Source organism: Alexandromys fortis, unplaced genomic scaffold (genome assembly GCF_014885135.2).
Source record: "Alexandromys fortis isolate MF-2015 unplaced genomic scaffold, M_Fortis_MF-2015_v1.1 scaffold_23, whole genome shotgun sequence".
NCBI classification, from domain to species: Eukaryota; Metazoa; Chordata; class Mammalia; order Rodentia; family Cricetidae; genus Alexandromys; species Alexandromys fortis.
This window is the reverse complement of record NW_026067907.1, coordinates 3,400,883-3,425,246: the sequence shown is the minus strand read 5'-3', so window position 1 is coordinate 3,425,246 and position 24,364 is coordinate 3,400,883. Positions and strand designations below refer to the sequence as shown.

General features: G+C 44.4%; 1 non-coding gene across 1 annotated transcript; it reads right to left on the bottom strand.

Annotated features, from left to right (window-relative positions):
- Positions 1-6,941: 6,941 nt before the first annotated feature.
- LOC126497859 (U6 spliceosomal RNA) lies at positions 6,942-7,048 on the bottom strand. Its single transcript, XR_007590700.1, has one exon. It is a non-coding gene; the product is annotated as a U6 spliceosomal RNA (small nuclear RNA).
- Positions 7,049-24,364: the final 17,316 nt, after the last annotated feature.

Genomic DNA, 24,364 nt, shown 5'->3' with positions numbered 1-24,364 from the left:
TTGTTTTGGGTTGTTTTGATTCTTGAGGCAGCCCAGGCCCACACAGGTGCTCTTTGCCTTGAGCAAATGTCCCCACAATGGTAGTGGGAAACCATGCATGGAAGCTTCCAGAAACAAGAGTCCAGGAAGTGGACTTGACAGAACCAGAATGCAAATTTTTAATAAGCTTCCTGCAATCAGAGCAGCCTCACTGATGGAAACAACAGATGCTGGGGAAGGAAAAAAAAAAAGTCTGGTAGGCTCTGAAAGAACTGAGTGCAAGATAAAGGCTGAAGACCTGGAGAGGAACGGGAGACCCTGAAATGGTGTTTGCCTTGGGAGGGTTTTTTCGTTCCAGGCAAACTTGACCTTTGGGCTCTGACAAGCTCCTAAGCGAAAGAGGGCAAAAGTCAAAACTTAGAATCTGACCAGGGGAGAACCACGTGGGACCTCAGAGGGCTACAATTCAGGTCAGGATGAAAAGGGAGTCCGCCCATTTCCCCCCTGCACTCCAGGAGACCCCGAGGACAGCTACCTCAACCTGAGCAAAAGAGAAAGTACTGCGCAAGAAGTCCAGCCAGCACAGGTGCTCTTCAGGTGCCCTGGCGTAACGTGCTCCCCTAATGGGAGTGCCATAGGCATCAAGGAGCAACAGTAAAACCAGTCTCACGGCTGCTCTAAAAGTTCACTGACAGCTTGGCTTAGAGATGGCTCAGTGGGCTGGAGAGATGACTCAGTGGGTAAGAGCACTGGCTACTCTTTCCAAAGTCCCAAGTTCAGTTCTCAGCACTTACATGGCAGATTTTAAGTGTCTGTACACTGTAGTCCTATGGGATCCAGTTCCTCCTTCTGGAGCATGAAGGTAAAATGTTAATATAGCACTTAATATAAATATAATAAAGCATAGTTAACATAAATCATCTTTATATTTTCCTAGCTTATGACTCCTTTTTTCTAAGAACTTTTCATGTGAACTGGATAGCACAGGTATATAAAAGAGGCAAGCAAATGAAACATTTACTAAAACTGAATCATTTATTTTAAACAATTTTGACATACATAATTTTAATATTTACTAAAGGAAGTGTGTACATTAGTGACAAAGATGAGCTCATTTTTTTTCCCATACAAGATAAAAGGGCCAGCCAAAGAAACTCACCCTGGCCCTAGAATCAGGGCCAGTGAAAGAAATATGCCTTGGCCTTGAATTTAGAGCCAAAAAGCTAAAAGGGGCCTTTGAAAGAAACACACTTTGGCCCTGAAACCAGAGCCAAACCTGTCTCTGACCAACTAAGCAGAAAACCAACCAATCCCTGAGCAGTAAAATGAACCAATCCCAGAACAGAAAACTAACCAATCCCTGAGCATGAGATCTAGCTAATCTGAGCTCAAGGGACTGAGATCTGACCAATTCCCACCCTGAAAATTTTCTCCCTGGAGAAACTCCACCCCTAAGAATCCCTCTATATAAGCCCTGCAGCTGTTCAGTTTGCTGCTGCCTTCCTCCACCCTGGCAGAGGCAGCCATTGTCCTGGATTCTTCCCTCCCAGACACTCTCCTGGACTCTTCACTCTCAATAAATCTGGTAAATGAGGGTTGGGTGAAGGCCTGCTTTTGCCAGAGCAGAGAGGGAGTCTGTAAGTGGAGGCTGCTCTTTCATTTCCAGGCCACTCAGGCCTGAATAATCACACAGAAACTGTCTTAATTATAACACTGTCTGGGCTATTAGCAAAAGCTTCTTATCAACTAATTCTTACATCTTAAATTAAACCACTGCTATTAATCTGTGTATCACCACAAGGTTATGGCTTTCTAGGAAAAGTGTCTCTATCTCCTCCTTTGGCAGCTACATGGCTTCTTTGACTCTGCCTACTCTCTTTATATATAGCTTCCAGTCTGACTATAATTTTGTCCTGCTATAAGCCAAAGAAACTTTATTCATTAACCAACCAAAGTAACACATATACAAAAGGACATCCCATATCAGAGCCTGGGTGAAGCAGCTGGAAGCAGGGCTATAAGGCTTTCCCTGAAGAAGCCTTCCCCTAGCAGAGCAGAGTTGTTTTACTCTGGGGGGTGGGGGAAGGGATGGGAGCAGAACTGTAAGGACTTCCCTGGGAAAACCCTCTCAAGCTGTGCTGGAGCAGAGCTGTTACATTGGGGAAACCTTTCCCTGGAGCAGGGCTGTAAGTTGCTTAAATAGAATAACATATTTGATGGAGGGCTTTGAGACAGGGTCTCACTATGTAGCTCTGTCTGTTGTAGAACTCACAGTGTAGGCAGACAAGGTTGGCCTCAAACTCACAGATAGACCAACCTAAAGGCATACACCAACACATCTGGGTCCTAAGACTTTTTATTTTATTATTTATTTATTTATTTATTTATTTTTTTTTTTTGGAGACAGGGTTTCTCTGTATAGCCCTGGCTATCCTGGAACTTGCTCTGTGAATCAGGCTGTCTTCGAACTCAGAGATCTGCCTTCCTCTGCTTCGCAAGAGCTGGGATTAAAGGCATGCGCCACCACTGCCCAGCTCCTAGGCAGTAGTAGTAAAGTTTGTCATAGATGCGTTTTACTGTACTGTCTCATGTTTGCCCCCTTTACTCTACCTTGACCCCTTTGCCCCCTCCATTGGTTCCCTTTTCTCCCCTCAGATAGTTTTCTTTCGGCTTTCATTAAATATATTATATAATATATTTCTATATTAAATATATATTAAATCTAAACTCTTTATGAGACAAGAAATATATTTGTTTTCCCCCACTACCCTCCATTTCCCCCTCTAGATCCCATAACCTTCCCCTTACTTTCATTTCTTGTATCTATTATCCATATTAGTACTTCATAAAATCCTATTTTTCATTTTTTAGTTGATTTCTCTTTTCTGAGTTTTGTTGAAGAACTACAGATTTTGTGATTATATTCCTTCAATTGGAAAATATTTACAGGATTCTGATTTGGCATTTTATATGGTTACCACTAGCTTCTTAAGCCCTACACTTACTTAATGTCTCTATAAACTTATCAGCACCTAGTGTATTTTCATCTCTTACCACCTCAGTCACCTCTTGCCTGGGCATTTGACAGTAAGAACTTAGGTTCTGAGTTGCTGAATGCACGTCTTGTTTCTGCCACAAGCAGAACAGTGAGCAGTGGTTCTCAACCTGTGGGTTGCGACCCCTTTGTGGGTCAAAGGACTCTTCCACAGGGGTCGCATATCAGATATCCTGTGTTTGAGATATTTATATTATGATCCATAACAGTAGCAACATTACAGTTCTGAAGTAGCAACAGAAATAATTTTATTCATTGGGTCACCACAACTTGAGGAACTGTATTAAAGGATCGCAGCATTAGGAAAACTGAGAACTACTGCTTTAGCGTACACAGGTGTCACTAAGGCCTGAGTTTCTGTGTGTGTTCTGGTATTCTCCTGCATTTATTTCCTTTCTAACAGAACGTTTCCCAAGAGTGCATGCGTTCAGAGAGAGATTCATCTTGTTGTGTGGTATCCACCAAGGAAGACTCACCTGACGCTGGGTTAAGCCGACAGAAAGTCTTCAGTGGTAGGACAGCAACTTACTCTAGGTATTTGGGATCCCAGTGTAGCCATAGGTGTGTTTCCCAGGGTGCATTTTTAAGCACAAAAACCACGTTCCAGGTTGACACACTTCAGTTAACAAGAACAGTTAGCCAGAAGCTCAGAGACAGAAGCCAAAGAGCAAGGTTGGTACATTCAGAGTCTTTTCCAGGACTATGGACTTTGATGGGTTAGGCTTTTGTTTTGGCTGGTGTTGCTGTCTACATGCTGAATTATAGGACCTGAATGGTATTTCCATCATGGAATCAGTTGTGCTAAGGTCTGGAGGACTACTAAGGTCTGGGGACCTGTTAAAATACGGCAAAGTTCTAAGTCCTTCTGTCTTAAAGTGGATTAGTTGCTTTTTCTGTTGCTGTCACCAAATATCTAGCAAACATAACTTAAGAAAGGACTTATTTTGGCTTACGATCACAGGTCAGTCCCATGCTGGTGGTGAAGTCATGGCACCAGGAGCCTGAGGCAGTGGGTTTCATTGAACACCCACTAGGAACTAGACAGACAAGAATGCTGCCATCGCTCACATTTAGGGAGGGCCTTCCCTTTTCAATTAAACCAGTTTGGAAACACACCCTGAGCTTTATTTTCAGGGACTTTAAATACTATCAAGCCAACAATCAAAATTATTCATCATAGCTGGGTGTGGTGCTGCCTGCCTTAAATCCCAGCACTCAGGCAGCAAAGGCAGGCAGATCACTATAAGTTCAATATATTTATGCCATCACATAAAGTGTATCTTAATTAGATAGATAGATAGATAGATAGATAGATAGATAGATAGATAGATAGATACATACATACATACATACATACATACATACATACATACACACATATTTACTTGATTTTTTGTTTATGTGTGCATGTGTCTACATATGTGTATACACACATGTGTGCACATACCTATGGAGGATGTGTTAGACCCCCTGAGCTTAGCTGAGTTACAAGACAGTGCAAGCTATCAGACGTCGATGCCGGGCAAGGAACTCAGGTCCTCTGCGAGAGGAGTAAATATTCTTAACCACTGAACCATCTCTCCAGCTCACTCCCATCCCCAAAACGCATCTTTGTTGTAGCCTTGTCTTTTCGGAAAGTTTAGCGTAACAAACTCTGAGGTTTTTTATTTATTTATTTGTCACTTTAAAAATCGTATCCCCTGCCTTCCTGTACCCAGTGTTGCTTTCGCTGCCACTCACGATACTCACTTTTTTTGTGGGTTCTTCATTCTCATCTGGAATACTTTCAGAATTTTCTCTGTCTTGGATGAATAAAATAAGCATGTCATTTTCCTTGGCAGTCTCAAATCCTCTTCTCCTCAGATCTTTCATTTCCTTTAATTCAGGAAAATGACTCATTATTATTCCTAAACTATTTCTTCGCCCAAATCTCCTGTTGGGGAAGTGTTGACAGTTTTGCTTCTAGTTTTCATAACTAGCTTTTTTTCATGACTTTTCAAGGATTTCCAACTTGTGTTCCTTCCTTCTGTCTCCCAGAGGGGTCCCATCTTCCTGACAGTTTGCCCAGAACTTCCGGGTTTTGGCACAAAAAGCCCTCAGTTCTGTGGAGTTTCCCAGCTCTGGCCCAAATCAGCATGGCTGCCTCACCCGTCCAGGTAGGATGAACAGTGCTTGTTTGTTTGCCCGACTTTTGCTGGTTTCAGTGACTGCATTTCTCAACCTATGTTCCCCTTGATTCTGCTTTATGACCATTCAGTTCTCATAACTCTCTGTGAGGGAAGCTTACTTGTTTTTCTTTTCTTCTTTCTTTTCCTCCTCTTCTTGTCCTTCTCCTCTTCCTCCTCACCCTCTTCCTCTCCTCTCCTCTTCCTCCTCCTTCTTCTTACTAGAGCATCTTATGTAGCTTAGGCTGGCCCCAAACTCCCTGTGTAACCCAGGCTAGCCTTGAACTCTTTATCCTCCTGCCTCCATCTCCCAGATGCTGAGATTATAGGATGTGCCATTGTACCTGGAGGAAGTCACTTTGAAATAGTAACCAAAATATTCCATTGATTCTATTTTGCTCTGGTAATATTATCTTGGCTCAGTGGCTGCTGTTTCACCATCTCCACATTCTTAGCAATGGTCAGGATGATATAAGCTGTTTTGATTAGAACGTTCAACAGAATAAGCAGAAATCCTAGCTTCCCTTCCTGATCCTCTGAGGAATTCAGGGGTGTGAGGTGTGTGTGTGTGTGTGTGTGTGTGTGTGTGTGTGTGTGCGCACACACACACACACACACACACATGTGCATGCATGGGGAAGTCAGAGGCCCACTAGTGAGAATCATTTCTCTCCTTCTACCATGTGGGCCCCAGGGATCAAATTCAAGCCATCAGGTTTAGTGGCAGGAGCCTAACTCGCCGAACCATCTCACAGGGCCACAGCCTTTGTTTTCCTTCTTATGAATATGTTTTCATCCTTCAACTTTAGTTTTGTGTCACTTCACTTTTTATATTTAATACATGACGTCTAGCCTGACTCTGGATCATAATGTGACATTTTCTTAGCATGTGACTTTCACCCAAATATATTTGCAAAGAGACATTATAGCTGTGTATGGTGGCACATACCTACCATCCCAGACCTCAGAAGGCAGAAGCTGAGGCAGGAGCATCTTACGTTCAAGAACAGCCTGATCTAACATAACAAGCCTGTCTAAAAAAGCCAAGGACTGAAGGGGATGGGGAGAGAGGGGTATGGACAGGAACCTGCTATGCGTGCAGAAGACTGGCTTTGACTGGTGTCACCAACAGCACACAATAGATACAGGATCTTTCACTGTTGTCTTTTCTTCCATTCCCTACAGTTTTATATATGGGTTATGTTTGTTATGTTAGATCATGAATGTATGAGCTCACACTCTGATTCTGGTGGATCTGGCATTTACTTACCTATTCCATAGATAATCTGATTTGTTGTATCAACTTGTATATGTGTCAATAAAAATTTTCTTCATCCATAAAAATAGAATCATAGTTCTTGTTTTGTAAAGTAATTGTATGGACTAAAACGGGACTATGCATGTGATGATCTTCGTATAGTCCATAACCAGTCATTAATGATCACTATTCTGCATTAGCTATTGGAATATGCTGCCAATATTTAATATTAGTATTTTTTTCTTTCTTTTTTTTTTTTTTCTTTCAAGACAGGGTTTCTCTGCGGAGCTCTGATTGTCCTGGAACTCACTCTCTCTGCCAGGCTGGTCTTGAACTCAGAGATCCACCTGCCTCTGCCTCCCAAGCACTAGGATTCAAGGCCTGTGCCACCATGTCTGGCTGAGCATAGTATTTTCTCTTCCTTCCTTCCTTCCTTCCTTCCTTCCTTCCTTCCTTCCTTTCTTTCTTTCTTTCTTTCTTTCTTTTTAACATGGAACGCTTCACGAATTTGCGTGTCATCCTTGCACAGGGGCCATGCTAATCTTCCCTGTATCCTTCCAATTCTAGTAGATGTGCTGCCGAAGCGAGCACGAGCATTAGTATTTTCAAGGTCAGTCTTGAACCTGTGCCTCCTGAGTGCTGGCATTAAAGGCATGTGCCACCACTGCCCAATGACTTAAAACTCTTGATGTAACTGAAAATTTGCTTGACTCTCAATGTAGAGTCCAGGAAATGTTTTTATAGCCATCTGCATTCACAGACCATGGACATGTGAGCCAACAAGATGTTTCAGCAGGTAAAGTTGTCTGATCCCGAGTTCAGTCCCCAGGATCCATCACGGTAGGAGGAGAAAACTAATTCCTGCAAGTTTTCCTCCAGTCTCTATATGCATGCCGTGGTACGCACCACTCCCATAAAACATACAATCAATAGACGCATGTAAAAAGTTAATTTTAAAAGAAACACCATTGACATGTCAAATGTCACCTTCCCCTTATTTAATTTTAAAAAATAAAAAAAAACCCTCTACACTATGGAATAAATGTTAGACAATTTAATTCAGGAACAGGGATGATGACTTAATTGCTGAAGCACCTGCCTTGTAAGCACAGGGACGTGACCTCAAGCTTGAGAACCCGACTGAGGAAGACACTGGATGTCATGTTCTGGTCTCCACATGCACGGGCACACATATGCAAGCCCCTTTCCCCAATATTAACGTCCACACAAACACAAGACAATTCACAACAATTCTAGGATTTTTGCTGATTATATCAGCATGTGCATAAGGATTTGAAAAACAACCACTATGATCTTCTGGCTGTTTTGGAGCCCTATAAATGTACGGTTTGTTGTGCGATGTAGTGTTGACCCTTCCCCCCCCCCCATTCGGTGAGCTAGAGTGTAAACTTTGGAAGAAGTAAGGGCCAGGTGTCTGTGTGACGCTGTAAGTGGAGGTAACAAAGATGGTGGAGACTGTAGCACACTTCCAGAGCATTCTCCTTTAAGAGGAGCAGCTTTGGTCAAGTCTGCCAAGAGTGAATGGAGGCCAGACAGTGCCAGATCTGACTGTGTAAGAGAATCCTATGCAAACTTTACACCAAAATTGATTCAGGTGACTATTAGAAACTTAGTCAGTAATGTAACTATTAAGTTATCTCTCCATGGTGCTTGCTGGGCCAATAGAACTCCAGCTGGAACTAAATCCAGGTCGGTGGGTCCTGCTTCAGAACCTCATCCGGAGTCTAATGGCTCCTGAGGTTCTGTACTGGTGCCAGCTCAGATTAAACTCACCATCATTTCACAGGAGGGGTTCTCAGAGATGTAAGGACAGTGGGGACATCTCCACAGTCTTCCCACTTAGAACGTGTGGTATGGTAACTTGGGACATAAACAGTGCTGTGGTAACTGGCTGCAGCTTCTCTACTAAGCAGTCCAAACTGCATGACATGTGCCAAGCACTATCCTGTCCAGCGGGACACGAACAGAGGGTCCCTGATAAATCAGGAGGAGGAAGAAGAACGGAGGGGACAGAGAAATGACAGCCAGACAGGCTTTCTGATCCAGGTGCCACTTTATTAGTCCTCAAGAGCTGTTATATAGCAAACAGACAAGGTGAGGGGGAGTTAGGATGCTGGAATTCAGGTTTGGAGACATCCCTAGCTGATAAGGAAATACTGAGGCCTGTGATTGTTAACTAATAAAGGAAATGCTATTTGCTTCTAAAGCCTGGGGCCTGCAAGTCTCACTAGGTTAATTTTCTAGGTCTGGAACTTGCGCTGCAAAGGTGAATATCTTACTTAACTTGTGAACGTAAGATGGCATACACAAAATACAGGTCTTTGCTTCCGGCAAAGCACCTCCCCGTGGACTGTACTCTAGTAAAGTCTGTGATAAGATATAATAAAAGAACTGCACTTCAGTGAATTGCGTGCCAAGCGCTGCCCTAAGGGACTGCACTCCAATGAAGTACACGGCACGAGCCAAGCCCTGCTCCATGGACTGCCTTCCAAGAGGGACATAATTAACCAAACTTCAGTGTCTGTCTTGGAGTTATTATTGCTCTGATGAAATGCCCCATCAAAATCAATTTAGGGAGGAAAGGGCTTATTTGGCTTACATATCACGGTTCCTTAAGGGAAACCAAGGCAGGAACTTGTAGGAGGAAGGGCCGCTTGTTGGTCTCCGGCTGCTCCGAGCCCCGAAATAATCACACAGAAACTGTATTAATTAAATCACTGCGTGGCCCATTAGCTCTAGCTTCTTATTGGCTAACTATTACATACTAATTTAACCCATCTCCATTAATCTGTGCATCACCACGAGGTCATGGCATACCGGCAAAGTTTCAGCACGTCTCTCTCCAGCGGTGGCTCCATGGCTTCTCTCTAACTCCTCCTCCTTTCTTCCAGTTTCCCCCACCTAGCTCTGTTTGGGCCTAGCTATAGGCCCAAAGCAATTCCTTTCCTAACCAATGCCAAAAATTCACAGCATACACAGGGGAATCCCACATCAGGAACTCAACCTGGATTGGGGCCTCGAGGCAGGAGCTGATGCAGACGGATTGAAGAGGAGCTGCTTACTGGATTACTCCTCATGGCTTGCTCAGCCTGATTTCTTATAAACTCAGGCCCATCAGCCCAGGGATAGTCCCACCCACTATAAACTGGGCCCTCCCCCATAGATCACTAATTATGAAAACATCCTAAAGGACTCTCTGAAGCTCTGTCCTATGGAGGTATTTTCTCAACGGAGGCTCCTTATTCCCTGATGGCTTTAGCTTGTGTCACGTCAACACAAAATTAGCCAGCATACTTTCAATTGGTTCCTCTTATTTCTGACATTAACATTAAGACAAATTCCCTAACTATCCTATTTCTATATCTAGTTCACCACCTCTACAGTCTTTTGCGGGTGGAGGGATAGAGATAGGTTCCTCAGTGTAGCCATGGTTGTCCTGGAACTCACTCTGAAGACAAGGCTGGCTTCAAACTCAGAGATTCACCTGCCTCTGCCTCCCGAGTGCTGGGACTGAAGCCTGCTAATCACCTCGAAAGCGGGATGCTTTTATTGAAACAGGGTCTCATTACAGAGCCCGGGCTGATCTCAAATGTGGGATCCTCCTGCCTCATCCTCCTGATGGTTTGGATTCACATGGTTTTGCCTCTCTTCCTCCCTCCCTCTCTCCCCTTTCTCCTCTTCTCTGTCTCTTTTCTTGCTCATGTATTTTTAACAGCACAAAATTGTTTTTCATTTCACTTACAGAGCCGTTTTCTAACAATTACATAGACCATTTTAATTGCAAATGCGAACCTCCAAATAGCTAGGCAAATTAGCATAAACCCAGAACCGAAAGCTGTCAGGGTAGTCTTAAATTAAGCTGGCTACAAGGGATGCTTGTGGTTAGCGAGAACGGTTAACCACAAACATCTCACGTAAGCACTGTGGACCATTCTTCTGGCTCCTGGCCGCGTACAGCTGTGCGCACCGCCTCCTTAGCAAAGAGCGCTTCTGAAACCCAGCACGCTCAAGACACACCTGCCAAGAGAATGGATGAATGAGGAGACTCACTCTGCTCACTTTCCCCAAGCGTTCATTCTGATTCACTTTTATCACGCGTGCGTGCGTGTGTGTGTGTGTGTGTGTGTGTGTGTGTGTGTGTGTGTAGGTCAGAGAGCAATTTGGAGATCTGGGCTTTTTTGACTGTGGGCTCTGAGGTGGAACTTGGGTCATCATGTTGTACAGTAAATGCCCTTACCTGACGGAACCACCTCACCAGCCTGCCGTGCCCTCATCTAGATGCCTCCTCTGGCTAATGCTGTTAGCAGACTGACATCATCATACTCCCCTCCGCTAAAATATCTGACCTGAGTAAATGGCGTGCCCTGACCCAGAGTGGGCGTGGCTATGACACTTGTGTGGAGCTCAGAGGACAATTTTCTGATGTTGGCTCTGGCCTTCTCATCTTTGAGTTAGGGTCTCTTTCCTATTGCATCCTCTGGCTAGTTGGTCCTCTAGCGTCTGGGGAATCCTCTTAGGGGTAGTTTAAATGTAACTGGCCCCCAAAAGCTCATAGAGAGTGGCACTATTAGGAGGTGTGGCTTTGGAGTTGGTGTGGCCTTGTGTGTCACCGTGGAAGCGAGCTTTGAGGTCTCATATATGCTCAAACCACACATGGTGTTCCCTGCAGGATCAAAGTTGTAGAACTCCCAACTCCCTCCCCAGCACCATGTCTGCCTGCACGCCACCATGTCCCACCATGATGATCATGGACTGCACCTCTGAACTGTAAGCCACCTAATTAAATGTTTTCCTTTATAAAAGTTGCTGTGGTTATGGTGTCTCCACACAGCAACAGAAACCCTTACTAACGCTCTGTCTCTGCCCCCGCACCCCCAAAGAGCTTTACTTGGGGGATCAAGCTCAAGTTTCCATGACAAGTGCTTTTCCTCGCTGAGTTGTCTCCCCACCCCTTAAATGAAATCATTATAAAATCTTGTTTCCGTCATATTTTCAGTTTGTTTCCTGAGGGTTTCGTAGACACAGCCAATGGACCCTGATCATACTCATTTGCTTCACGTTTCAACTCTTGCTACAGATGCAATAAGTCCGCCCTCCTGCCCAGTCAAGTGCATCACCTCCTAAACACACCCCGCCCGCACAACCTTTCTGTGCCACTGAGCACCAAATAAATCCTCGGTGCAGGAGTCGGTGCAGCGGATACCTCATTTCCTCAGTGAAACATTCCTTGGACCTGTTCAGCTCACTTAGCATTTATATTTATCTAGTAATAATAGCTCAACACCTGGCTCCCAAGCTCCCTGGCTCAACTCCACATCACACCAATAAACTCTCTAGAGGAATGAAACCTCCCCCAGGGACAGGGAAGAACAGGAAACCCAGTGTAAAGACAAACAAACAGACACATACACACACAGTCTCTCTTTTTCTTTAAACGCAGTGAAAGATAGCCTTTTATTATTGCTGGCTGTTCCCCCTTGTCCTCCCCGTAATATGCTTCTGCTGTAGGACACTCTGTCAATCTTCACTGTCTGCTTCTCTGTCCCAAACATGGTAATACCAGACGCTTTGAAATCCCTGGTACATGGAGAGATCCTCTGGTAAAAAATTTTTGTCTAGGCAGCTTTATGAAAACGCAATTGGAATATTGTTCCCTAATGGAAGTATTTATGCAGAATAAGTACTCCGTAGGCTTTAACGATCCTCGTTTGGCTAGTGTGCAAGCTCTACTTTCCTCATCATAGCAAAATACCTGACAAAAGCAGGGTGGGGGAGGAATTGTTTATCGCGCTCGTCATAGGCCTCTGGTTGCCTGGCCCCAGGTGTTCGAGCAGCACATGAAGCTTGTGGCTGGAGAAGGCCACTCAGCTCCCTGTACACAGGATGTAGCACAGAGTAGTTCGTATCGAGGTGGGCAGGAAGCATAGCAGTGGGTAACAATAACAGGTGTGAGCCTTACTAATTCCCTAGGTTCTTCTCTGTCCAATCAAGGCGACAGTTGAAATTGCCCTTCACGGTTCAGACAGAAAGTCTTTCACATCCTCCACGTTACAGGTAAAATAAGATGAGATGATTTGGGAGCAAGCTCCACTAGGGTCTATCTGTAAGGACTGATGTTGGGACAGATTCAAGGACAAATTCCTTCATGGATATTAAGTAAGATAAGAACACAGAAGAAGATGTGAGTCTTGTGAAAGCCAAGAATCCTAAATTTCATCCATGCAGATCATTTTATGCTTTAGTTGGTGGGACCCGAATCAGTACCAACAGGTCTTCAATCTGGGCTGTAGGGCTATTTCATTCTGTCTCGGAAGTACTGCTAAATGTTTTTGGATTTTTTGTTGTTTGTTTGTTTGTTTGTTTGTTTTTCGAGACAGGGTTTCTCTGTGGCTTTGGAGCCTGTCCTGGAACTAGCTCTTGTAGACCAGGCTGGCCTCGAACTCACAGAGATCCGCCTGCCTCTGCCTCCCAAGTGCAGGGATTAAAGGTGTGAGCCATCACCGCCCAGCTAGGTAGCCCATTTTTATTATCTGCTCATCAGTTGATGGGACATCTAATCTGTGTCTATGTCTTGCCTATGTGAATAGAGTCCTGATGCATATGGATGTCAATGTGGCAATTTCTCAGAAAATTAGGAAACAACCTTCCTCAAGACCCAGTAATACCACTTTTGGGTATATATCCAAAGGATGCTCAATCGTGCCACAAGGACATGTGCTCAACTATATTCATAGCAGCTTTGTTTGTCATAGCTAGAACCTGGAAACAACCTAAATGCCCCTTGATCAAAGAATGGATAAGGAAAATGTGGTACATCCATACAATGGAGTACTACACAGCAGAAAAAATAATGACAGCTTGAATTTTGCAGGAAAATGGATGGAGCTAGAAAACATTATTTTGAGTGAGGTAACCCAGACCCAGAAAGACAATTATCACATGTACTCACTCATAGGTGGTTTTTAAACATAAAGCAAAGAAAGCCAGTCCACAAATCACAATCCCAGAGAACTTAGACAACAGTGAGGACCCTAAGAGAGACATACATGGATCTAATCTACATGGGAAGTAGAAAGTAGAAAAAGACAAGATCTCCTGAGTGAATTAGGAGCATGGGGACCTTGGGGGAGGACTGAAGAGGGGAGGGGAGAGGCAGGGAGGGGAGCAGAGAAAAATGTAGAGCTCAATAAATAAAATTGGGGGCTGGAGAGATGGCTCAGAGGTTAAGAGCACTGACTGCTCTTCCAGAGGTCCTGAGTTCAATTCCCAGCAACTACATGGTGACTCACAGCCATCTGTAATGATATCTGGTGCCCTCTTCTGGCCAGCAACCGTACAGACAGACAGAACACTGTATATATAATAAATAAATAAATCTTTAAAAAAATTGTACACACACACATCAGGTTATATGTGTGTGTGTGTGTGTGTATACATATATCAGGTTATTTGTGAGTTCCTAAATGCACCGTGCTTGCTGCATTCTTTCTGCTTTGTAAATACTCTGTAGAATGCCCTGCCTAGCTTGAGCAGTGTGCAAGCTCACAGTTCTCCCGAGTGCAGGCTGCAACACCACTGCCTCTACAGTCCTTTTCTTGTCTAGACAAAGGCAAGAGCTCTGCCCTCCAACGTGCCGGTTGTGTCGCAAGGCCGCTGTGCCTGCTTAACGTCTTGTTTCTCCAATGTAATAGGTCAAGAATAGGTGAATTTTCTTGTCTTCTTATCTCTTTTGAGTACCTCAAACAGTGGGCTTGGCTGTGTGATGAGAAGCACTCAGTGAAAGTGTGTGGATGGGTAGAAACTCAATAGTCAGCAGGGAGCTGTACATCCTAGAGGAACCGAAACTCCCCCAAGACCTTCTCCATTAAAAAACACAAAAGCAAAGGGCATTGGTGGCACTCGCCTTTAATCCCAGTACTCCAGAAGCAGAGGCAGAGGGATCTCTGAGTCAGAGACCAGCCTGGTCTACAGACCGAGTTCCAGCATGGCCAGGGCTGTTACACAGGTTTTGGTTTTGGCCAGCCCAAAACCAAAACCAAACCAAAACGACAAACCACCACCACAAAAGCAACTTCCAAAATCATACAGAAACTGCTTTGTTTCGGATATCATTGTGTTATAGAGTTGAAAGCAAAGGAAAATAAAAGAGAGAAAAACTGTTTGATAGTTTGCTTCTCTAACAGCAAATTCCGAATGGCTCTGTGGGCCTACTCCCTTTGTCTCAAATCCAATCAGAAATTAGTTAGTCCCAGTTTAACAGTTATTCCACAACCGTGCTACAGGACACATCTCACCCCAAGGCTGGTGTTGATGCATGTAGGGTTCGGGGCTGGGTAACCTCATCGATGTCTTTTCTCCTCCAGCAGCCAGGCAGCGCCTTCCTGCTCTGTGAAAGCGGGAGGATGTTCTTAACCGGTGGGAGATTAATTTGTGCCCTGCAGCCAAAGTGTGGACATCTCCATCAACAGGGTCTTTGTGACAGCGATTGGCGTGTAATTTAGAACTGAATGAGAACCTGTACACCCCTAGAACAGATTTGGAGTCTTTCTCCATGTTGCAGGTTACTAAAGCAAGGCAGGAGAGGGCAGCCATGATGAATGGGCAAGGCTTGAGCCTGAAGCAGCTGATTGACTGCTATGTAAATGTGCTGGGCACTGCTGCCGGGATTTGGATATAAAGTGTTCTACAGAGGCTTGTACAGAGGCTGCTGGGAAAGAATGCTTCTTTCCCAGCAGGTGGTAATGTTTTGGGAGGTGGTGGAAACCAGGAGAAGGGACAGAGCTGGAGGAAGTGAATCACGGAGACTTCCTTGCCTTTATAGGTTAAGTTCCAGGTCCTTACCTCTCTACTTCCAGGCTACAAGGAGGTGAGCAGCGTTGTCTGCAACATGTTCCGGTAGCCATGACATTCGGTCTCACTACAGGCTCAGACTGAGCGGCACCAATGAGTACAGACTGAAATCTCTGAACCATGACAAAAATAATTCTCTTTAAGGTGCGGAGATCACGGGAAGCCCATGTCCCTCGGCATGAAATTCCTTCCCCTGATCCTCAGAGGTTTGAGGATTCTAGTCGTTTAGATTTCGATGTGGGGGCAGGCACCCACGAGTGAGAGCGGCAGAGGTCACTTGCCACCGTGATCTTCGTAAAGGAAGCTTTGTCCGTTGGCACTAACTGGTGAGAGTGGAAGGAGCCTGTCTGGACATGCTGTGAGTGTCGATGAGGAAAGAGAGGAAGCTCCGCACGGTGTGAGGGGCTGGGGCGAGCACCCTACAATAAAAATGAAATTGTTAATAAGACATAGAACCGAGGGATGCCGTAGAGGACTCGCTGAGGCTTGAGGGCGATGGCGCTCACAGAGCTGAAGTTTTTATTTCATTTCTGACGGTTGACTGATCAGGACAATTTTGTGGCATCGTTTGAGGAACAGTTTCTTGCTAAGTTCATTTACAGACATACGATTGACCCCCTATGAGGAGCCGGTTCCTCAGAACCCACACGAGAAGCTGGCTGCTTTGGTGCTCGCCTGTAGTCTCAGAGTTGGGGAGGCAGAGACAGGAGGATTTCTGGAGTTCCCGGGGCAGCCCACCCACCTGAACTGGTTGGTGATATCCAGGCTAACGAGACCCTGTCTCAAAATTCAAAGTGGAACACCGCTGGCCTCCACACATGTACACATGTGCTCATTAGCATACATGTACATAACTCCCCCCCAATACAGGTAGATGTCTTGCTCCTGCCATCCAAACACTGGATGCTGTCCCCAGTACCTGGCTCTTCTGAGGAAGAGTCTCTCCACACTCTCCATACAACGAGGCTGGGTTCACATGGGGCATAGTTTTCGTAACGGGATCTGGAGTTAACTGTTTCAGTAGTGACCGTAGAAAGATGCTAACGTTTTCTCCACTGTCATCCTTAGTGGGTGGGGTTTTGCTCCTGGAACGCCTTACAGATGGAACGGGCAGCAAACTGAGACTCATGACAGGCACCAGGCCTGGGTTTGGATGAGGGATCTTGGTGCACGTCTTCTGTAGGTTGCAGTTATAAATGAGGTAACCTAAGTGAAGTCCCCAAGACAAGAAGTCGGTAGGCCTGCTGCAGGTCTCGGTACACAGGGGTGAGATGCTGAGCTAAGCCGCTGGAGCCTCAGAAATTCTTGTTAAGTAGTGGGGTGAGTGCTTGGGGCCTGAGGGAGCCTCGCATGACGTAGAAAGCCAGGAACACACTGTGGAGCCCCCCCCCATCTTCTGACACACCCAGGTCTTCACTTACCCTGCCCTGCATGGACCATCTACCTGAACTGCCCATGAAAGCAGGAAGAGAGACAGTGGCAAGCACTGGGACCCTGTGGTCTCCTCACCTTCCTGATCTCAAGTGTGTCTATAGGGTTTGATAAGATCTCATACAGGAAGGAGCCTGAAAACTCAGTCTGAGCTGTCAATCCTGCCAACGAAATCTCTTTCATATCCTCTTTTGCTTGTTATTTCCCCCCAAAAAAACCTATCTTTCCTTTTATTTTTGATTTTTTTCAGAAGACGAGTGTATGTATGTGTGTGTTTGAGTAAACTCTAAACTCTACTGGTAACTAAATAACATCATATTGAGATATACATTAAAATAACACACTTAGCACAGCCTGTCCTGAGGGATGTAATCCTAATCACAGAATAGTTGAGCTAAAACTACAACCTATGGATCTTTGGGAGTTTAGTGCCATCTGCTGGTCAACATTGATGTCTGCAGCCAAGACCTGGCCAATTTGGCGGGTTTCCTCTAAGAGACAACAAAAGGCAACGGTAAGCTCCACCATTAAGGGGGACCTCTAGTGCACAGACCTGGACATTTCCCCTTTTCATGGAACTTGCAAAGGTCCAGGATGCCTTTCGGGCAGTTTACAATTAGAGGGCAAAACTCAAAAGTACTTTGATCGTATCAAAGTCATTAGCTATGTCCAACTCCTTTTATCCTAAGAAAATATCCTAACCCTGTAACAGAACTATACTGGTTGTAGCAGTCTACTTTATGAATGTATCATTTTGAATTCCTGTGTTGTTTTATAATTTATTATTAAGAATTCAGGGAGAGATGGCTCGGCAGTTAAGAGTATGTATCACTCTTGCAGAGGACCCGAGTTTGGGTCCCTTGTTGGTCAGCTTATAATTGCCTGTAACTTTAGCTATGGGGATCTGACGCCCTCTTCTGGCCTCCAAGGACATTGCACTTGTCATGATGCTCACACATATACACAAAAATAAAATACATCTTGAGAGGGAAAAGAGGTCTGGAGTAATAGGTGGGTTAAAGCATAGGCTTTGTGCCTACTAATGTTTCATGTGCAGTAGGTTAACTTCTGTGTGCCCAGTGTCCTTTACTTAAGATGGGGACAACTGAACCTGAGCCTCAGATGAAAACAGTGCTCTGAAAGGCAGCGCCTGACCACTGTCACCTTTTTTAAGAATTGAACCTGAAAGTGAACAAAAAAAAAAATGTAACTTATATCATTCTGAGATTGCATTGGTCTCTGGACTTTGTTTTTGAGGTGGGTGAGAGAAAGCTGAAGAAGAGAGACTTGTTCCAAGGATTCAGAAGGAAGAGAATTCAGAGAAGTAAGCCCAGTGCTGGGCACCGGTTTTCTCTCTGAACATTTGGTGTGCTTTTGTTTGTTTTTGTTTGTTTGTTTGCTAGGATTGCACTGTGTACCTCTAGTTGGCCTGAAACTCCCTTCGTAGACCAGGCTAGCCTCCAACTCACAGACATTTGCCTGCCTCTGCCTCAAGGCAGAGGTTAGAAGTGTGTGGCCCCAAGCCTAGCCGTTTGGAAGTCCTTAGGAAGAGCAGTTTAAAAGGCAGAGAAGTGGAGCGGGAACAGGCTGACAAGCAACAGGTCTGAACTGTGTGCATAATGAAACTTCCTGACAGAACACACCTTCACCTTCCTACCCTACACGAAGGTTAAGCCACAGAACGAATCCAGGACCTCAGGGGGCTCTGACAGGGTCACTGCTCAGTTCCTTCACAGGTAGTCACTCCTCTTACGTTCGCTACCTCGAGTCCATTCTGCCAGTTTTTAAAACTTAAGAGTGGAATCATGTCCTACGCATCCTTTTGTTTGGGGCTTTCCCCCCTTGTCTTTATGTCGAACACTCATCCATGTTGCATATGCAAATGCTGATTATGCAGAATATGTCATGAACTCTGTCTATTAATCGTCTTCAATCTGTCTACTTACTCTTGGTGCACGTTTGGTTCATTAATGCATCTTTTGCCTATTTTAAATAAAGCTCGTGTAAGCATTCCTGCAGACAGTTTTTGATGGCTTGAGAACTCCTTTGGCTCACTCTGTGCCTGGAAGGAGAACTGTTCGGTAATTGGAGCGTTGTAGGTTTAGCCTTAGAAAATTTTTATAAAACCTTCCTCAGAATGGTGTACCAATTTATCGCTTTACACCAGCGCTGTCTGAAAAAAATATTCCACTGTGAAGTCTCAGAGCAATGAACTGACTCGGAAGCCACACTCTCAAGCTTGCATTTGTGGCTTCTGAGATGTGTATCTCTTTCAGCTTCTCCTCTCTTCTTCTTACCTCCCCTGCCTCCTCCTCCTCCAATATTGCCTCCATCCATGGGATGGATTTTGCTTTTGTATTTGTATATCTATGTTTGAGAATCACTTCATTATTAATTTCCACCAGTCAGTAACAGAGATGGAAACCATAAAATGTATCTCTAAGCTGTTAAGATTACTTTTTTAAACCTTGCATTGAAACTATATATCAGTTTGAAGATTTTTGATTGGGCTTGTAGTGAACAGGTTGGCAATTTTGAGAACAGGTGTCTTACTGTTGGACCCATGAACACTGTCACCTCTGTCCATATTGAAAACAATCTTATTATTATATTTGCAATTTTCATCATAAAGTGCTGCACATTGACCATGGGACTTGTTCCTAGGTATCTGATGTGATTTAAATTGCTTTGAAAAGATTTAATTTTTCGGCTGTTGCTGTAGATATGTACAATTGATTTTGACATACTTAGCTTGTGTCTACTTTCTTCATTTTAATAAACTTTTCTTGTGGACAATTTAGGACTTTTTCCTCATATGCACTTGCATAATGTACAAATGACAACAGATTCTTTTATTTTATTTATTATTTTTTAAGATTTACTTACTTTTATTTTATGTGCATTGGTGTTTTGCTGGCAGGTAAGTTTGCACGATAGTGTCAGATCTTCATTTACAGACAGTTGTTAGCAGCCATGTGGCTGCTAGGATTTGAACCTGGGTCCTTTGGGAGAGTAGTCAGTGCCCTTAACTGCTGAGCCATCTTTCCAGCTTCTGACAACAGCTTCTTTCCCGAGGTCAATAACTATTTTATGGATGTGTAGCATAGGCTAGGACATTTGGTTTACGTTGCATGTGAGCAGTGACGCGGGGCTTCTTTCCTTGTTCCCAGTCTCGGGGAAGCACACTCCATATCCTACATAGTCTATACTATCTGTGGTGTTGGCTGTAGATCCGTTGTGGTTGTTCTTCATGAGACAAAAGAATTTCCATCAGGGTCTAGCTGTGAAGCAGCCCCCTGCCCTTTTTTCCTTCATTTGAATGGGTCTTGAATTTTATAAAGAACTGTTTTTGTACTCAGTGAGAGGGCTATTGACCGACCATAAAGCACACCATTTGCTGATATGAAGGGAAATACCACCGCTTTGCCCCCTTTACCTCGGGGGGGCAGTAGACTGATAGGTTTTATAGGGTTTTTGTTTGTTGGTTTGTTTGTTTTTATACTGATCTGAAACCACTCTTACCCTCCTGAAAAAGCTTATTTGGTTTTATGTATTTCCGGATTTCCTCGTCTAGCATTGTACTTGAAATTTCAAGTCTGCTTACGGGCAATGCTGATAAGCACTCGTGACTTCTTCAGGCTTCAGTTTGGTGGCAGTGAGCTGATATAGTGAGCCGAGATCTAGTGTCTCCTCTTCTGTGCCAGGGTGTGTGTAACGGGCACTGGTTCTTCATGTAGGGATTGACAGGATTTGTCATGGGAGAGTCCTTGTTGGGCCAATTTAAATTGTTCGCTGGACTATTTAAAAGATACAGTATTATTTGGATTATATGTTTTCACTAACTGTAAGAAGACATTTTGCTAGGAATTTATGCATTTCACATTTTTAAGATTATTGATGAAGAGTTGTACATGATATATATATAAAATCAATCAATTAATCAATTCAATTTTGGGGACAGGATTTATCAGTGTAGCCCTGGCTGTCCTGGTACTTACTCCGTAGACCAAGCTGGCCTCAAACTCAGAGATTTTCAGCTTTGCTGTGATATGCTATGGATGGATCTTGAAGAGACTATGCCAAGTAAAATCAGATGGCGAGCAACGAATCAACGCTGTCTGACTCTGCTTGTCTGAGATAGCAAGCTGTGTCAACTTTAGACGGACAGAAAGTAGAGTAGTGGTTACCGGTGCTGGGAGGAGGTGGAGCCGAGTTGGTGTTTAGTCCTCAAGGTCTGTTTGAGAGTTCCCTGGGAGGTTATGCCCAGATACCCAGCCTTCTGGATGAGGCCAGCAGGGGCTCCTGCCACATGGAGTAGAACTAAATCCCGGCTTTATTCTTAATTTTAGTGCCTGGTGCACAGACAGTGTTCCATGGGTAAATAAACGAACAGGAAGTGTGTTAACCTAGGTTATCAAACTTCAAGTCCAAGTCCTTGCAGAAACTGCATTTGCTTTTAGGTCCACTCGGAATTCAGGTTCTTTATGCCAAGCCCAGGTTAGAGTCTGATAAATGATCCCAAGGAGGTTCTAGATGATCAGAAATGCCATTGCCAATCCTGGACTTCTAGCTATCCATCCTCCTGCTCTGTCTCTTTTTACTCTATCCGACCCGCTTTTCTTTGGTGAGGATTTTGGTTAAGTCTGGGGAGCAGAACCCACTAAATCTGTGAAATGTCATAGCCTTAGGGAAAGAGCGGGAGAGGGGGCTTCCTGCCATGATCTCTGCCCCCCTCCCCCTCACTCCTCCCTCTGTTCTGGAACTAACCAGGGCGGGGGAGGAGGCGGTGAGTTCCAGGGGGAACTCGTGGCTAAAGGCTAAGGGGTGTTGTCTCTCTCTGGGGATGTTTTATAGTGGGAAAAAAAGCAGTTTCATTAAATCTTGAAATATTTTGAGGTTTAATAAAATGACCACATTAATATTCATATGAACAAAGCTTCATTTTTTTCATAGAATACATTGCATTCTACAATACACACAACATATTTCCAAAGTCTTGTTCTCTTTCTTGGAGGGTTTGCTAACAGTTCCCTTCCCCCCTTTCTCTTTTCTTCTATTGACCTTCACCAGATTTCTGCTTTAACCACCGCAGGCGTCCCCTTATATTTAGTCCAAATGAACAAAAATATGTATCCACAAAGGAGACAGAGTAGAAAACAGTAAAAGAAGATTGTAGCATAAAAAAAATCCCATTTTATTGAATAATAGTTTTTTTTTTTTGCAGTGCTGGTAGTGGAATCTAGGCCTTTCACAAGATAAGCAATTTCTCTGCCACTGACCACTGAGCCGCACCCCCAGGTCATTTACAACTTATATGTGCATACATGTATTCATAGCTAATAACTACTTAGTAACATTGTCTTAGGCCAGAGGTTTGCCCTAAATCAAACTACTTACTTACACTGTCCTGTGAAGGGTCGTTTCCTACCAAAATGTCCCTCCTCCTCTCTGCCTCCACATCTCTCTCTTTATCTTTATATACCTCTCTCNCCAGAGGCAGAGACATCTGGGAGAGTCCAGAGTGGATGTGACCAAACTGAGTTGTATATGGAGAAAAGAAGGAGGAGGGGAAGGGAGAGGGGAAGAGAGGAGAGGAGGGACAAGCTGTGCCTTAGGAAGTAGTGGTTGTCTTGAGAGAGAGAGCTCTTGAGTGTCCTCAGTGATACCGACGAGCTGATTCCCCAGCAGGGTGGGCAGACACAGACCCGAGTTCTGAAGGAGAGGAAGAAGGCACAGGAAGGATGTAGTCTTTAAGGGACTCCTGCCTTCCGTTGTGATTTCCCAGTCTCCTGCAGTCTTCCCCACAGAGCAGAACTCAAGCCTGCTGTGAGGCATACGGTTAATCTAGACAAAAATAAGGACACAGATGGAGGCTGTGAGCGAGGAGCTCAGGTGAGGCCAGGAGTGGGTTTGGTACACACCCCACGCTTTTGCCATCTGCTAGGATGCTCTGGAGCAGGGTGGGCTTCTAACCTGGCCCCAGCATTCTGGCAGACATGGCAAAAGAGACAGATGACCACTAATAAAATCTGTATGAATTATATCTCAGCGGATGGACCAAAGATATATACTTAGAAACAGCTTTTTATGTTCTTCTGTTGTGTGTTCTCGTCATCTGACCTACAGTGACTTCCTGTCTCTGCTCTCTCGACAGGGTTGTGCCTGGCAGTCACTATTACACCGCCCTTAGGCGATGTCATGCTACACATTCTAGACAAGGCATGGGAAAAGTCTTCTGTAGCAGAATCAACTATCAGAGGAATTTACTTCCCTTGATAGCAATCAGATGGCCCAAGTGAGATAGAAGCTTTTGAGAATGCAGGGTAGAATAATATTTCCTGTAAGAGTGAACAATTTAGAATCCAAAATTTCAAACATGCAGAAAGATTAAACTGGGGAACCACAAATTTTATTTTATATGTATGCTATTTTGTTTTTGAGACAAAGTTTTGCAGTGTAGAATCAGGTGGCTTCAAACTCATGATCCACCTGCCTCTGCCTCCCAAGTGCTGGGATTACAGGCGTGTGACACCACCGTCCAGCTGAATTCTCAGTTCTTTAGGAAAAACAGTTTAGTGTGTTAATTGACTGGGCCAAACTTTGGTGAAGCCATTGGATTTTGTAAGATTGAATATTGCTCATTTGGGAACTCTCACTAAATAGTGGATCAGCGAAGGCTCCCGGGGTCATATGCCGTTGTTAGTGTTGTTTTCATGTACCTTTGTACAGCGAATGAGCTAATAAGGTTGTGTCTATTCCTCTGTGTCTGTCCCAGAGAGTCTGAGCATGAGGTGGGGACTGATTTCCCTGCAGCGGTTCACAGTCATAGGACTACACAGTTTTGGCCACTTTCTCTGATGTTACCGTAATTGAAGAAGCTCAGAAGGTCACAATGGGCATTTACGCAGAATCAGCTAATGGTGTTTGTAAAGGTTCTATGTGTGCCTTGTGACTTTGTCCACGTGTCTTCTCAGAAGCCCAGTTATGCCATCATTTCCTTCCATATTTCAGTTGTGGCTCATTATAAATGAAGCTTTTATTTGCTTTATTATGCTAATGCCCTCCTCTTCACTGGCGAGCGGGAGGAGACAGTGTGCACTTCTGTTTAGTCTCAAGCTTAGGAGTGACAGGCTCGCTCAGTCTTTTTTAACAATTATATATTTATTTGTGTGTGGGTGCCCATGTGTGCACATGTTGGGGTCAGGGGTCAATACTGCATGTCTTCCTCTACTGCTTGCCCCTTTGTTTTTGAGCTAGAATCTCTTGGTGAGCTTGATCTTGCCATTTTTTCTTCTTGGCTGCTCTGCCTGTGACCCATGGATCCTCCTGTCTCTGGCCCTTCCTCCAGGCCTGGGCTTGTAGGCATACTGGCCTCTCTGGCTTTTATGTGGGTGCTGAGAATCTAAACCCAGACCCTCGTGATTTTACAGTTATATCCCCAGTGTCTTTTTGGTGTTTGCTTTATTGAGACATGGTCTCACCGTGTTTCTCTGGCTATTCTGGAACTTGTTATATAGGCCAGGCTGGTCTTGAACCCACAAATATCTGGCTTCTGAGTGCTGGGATTGAAGGTGTGCCACCATGATGGCACTCTAGCTTCTTTAG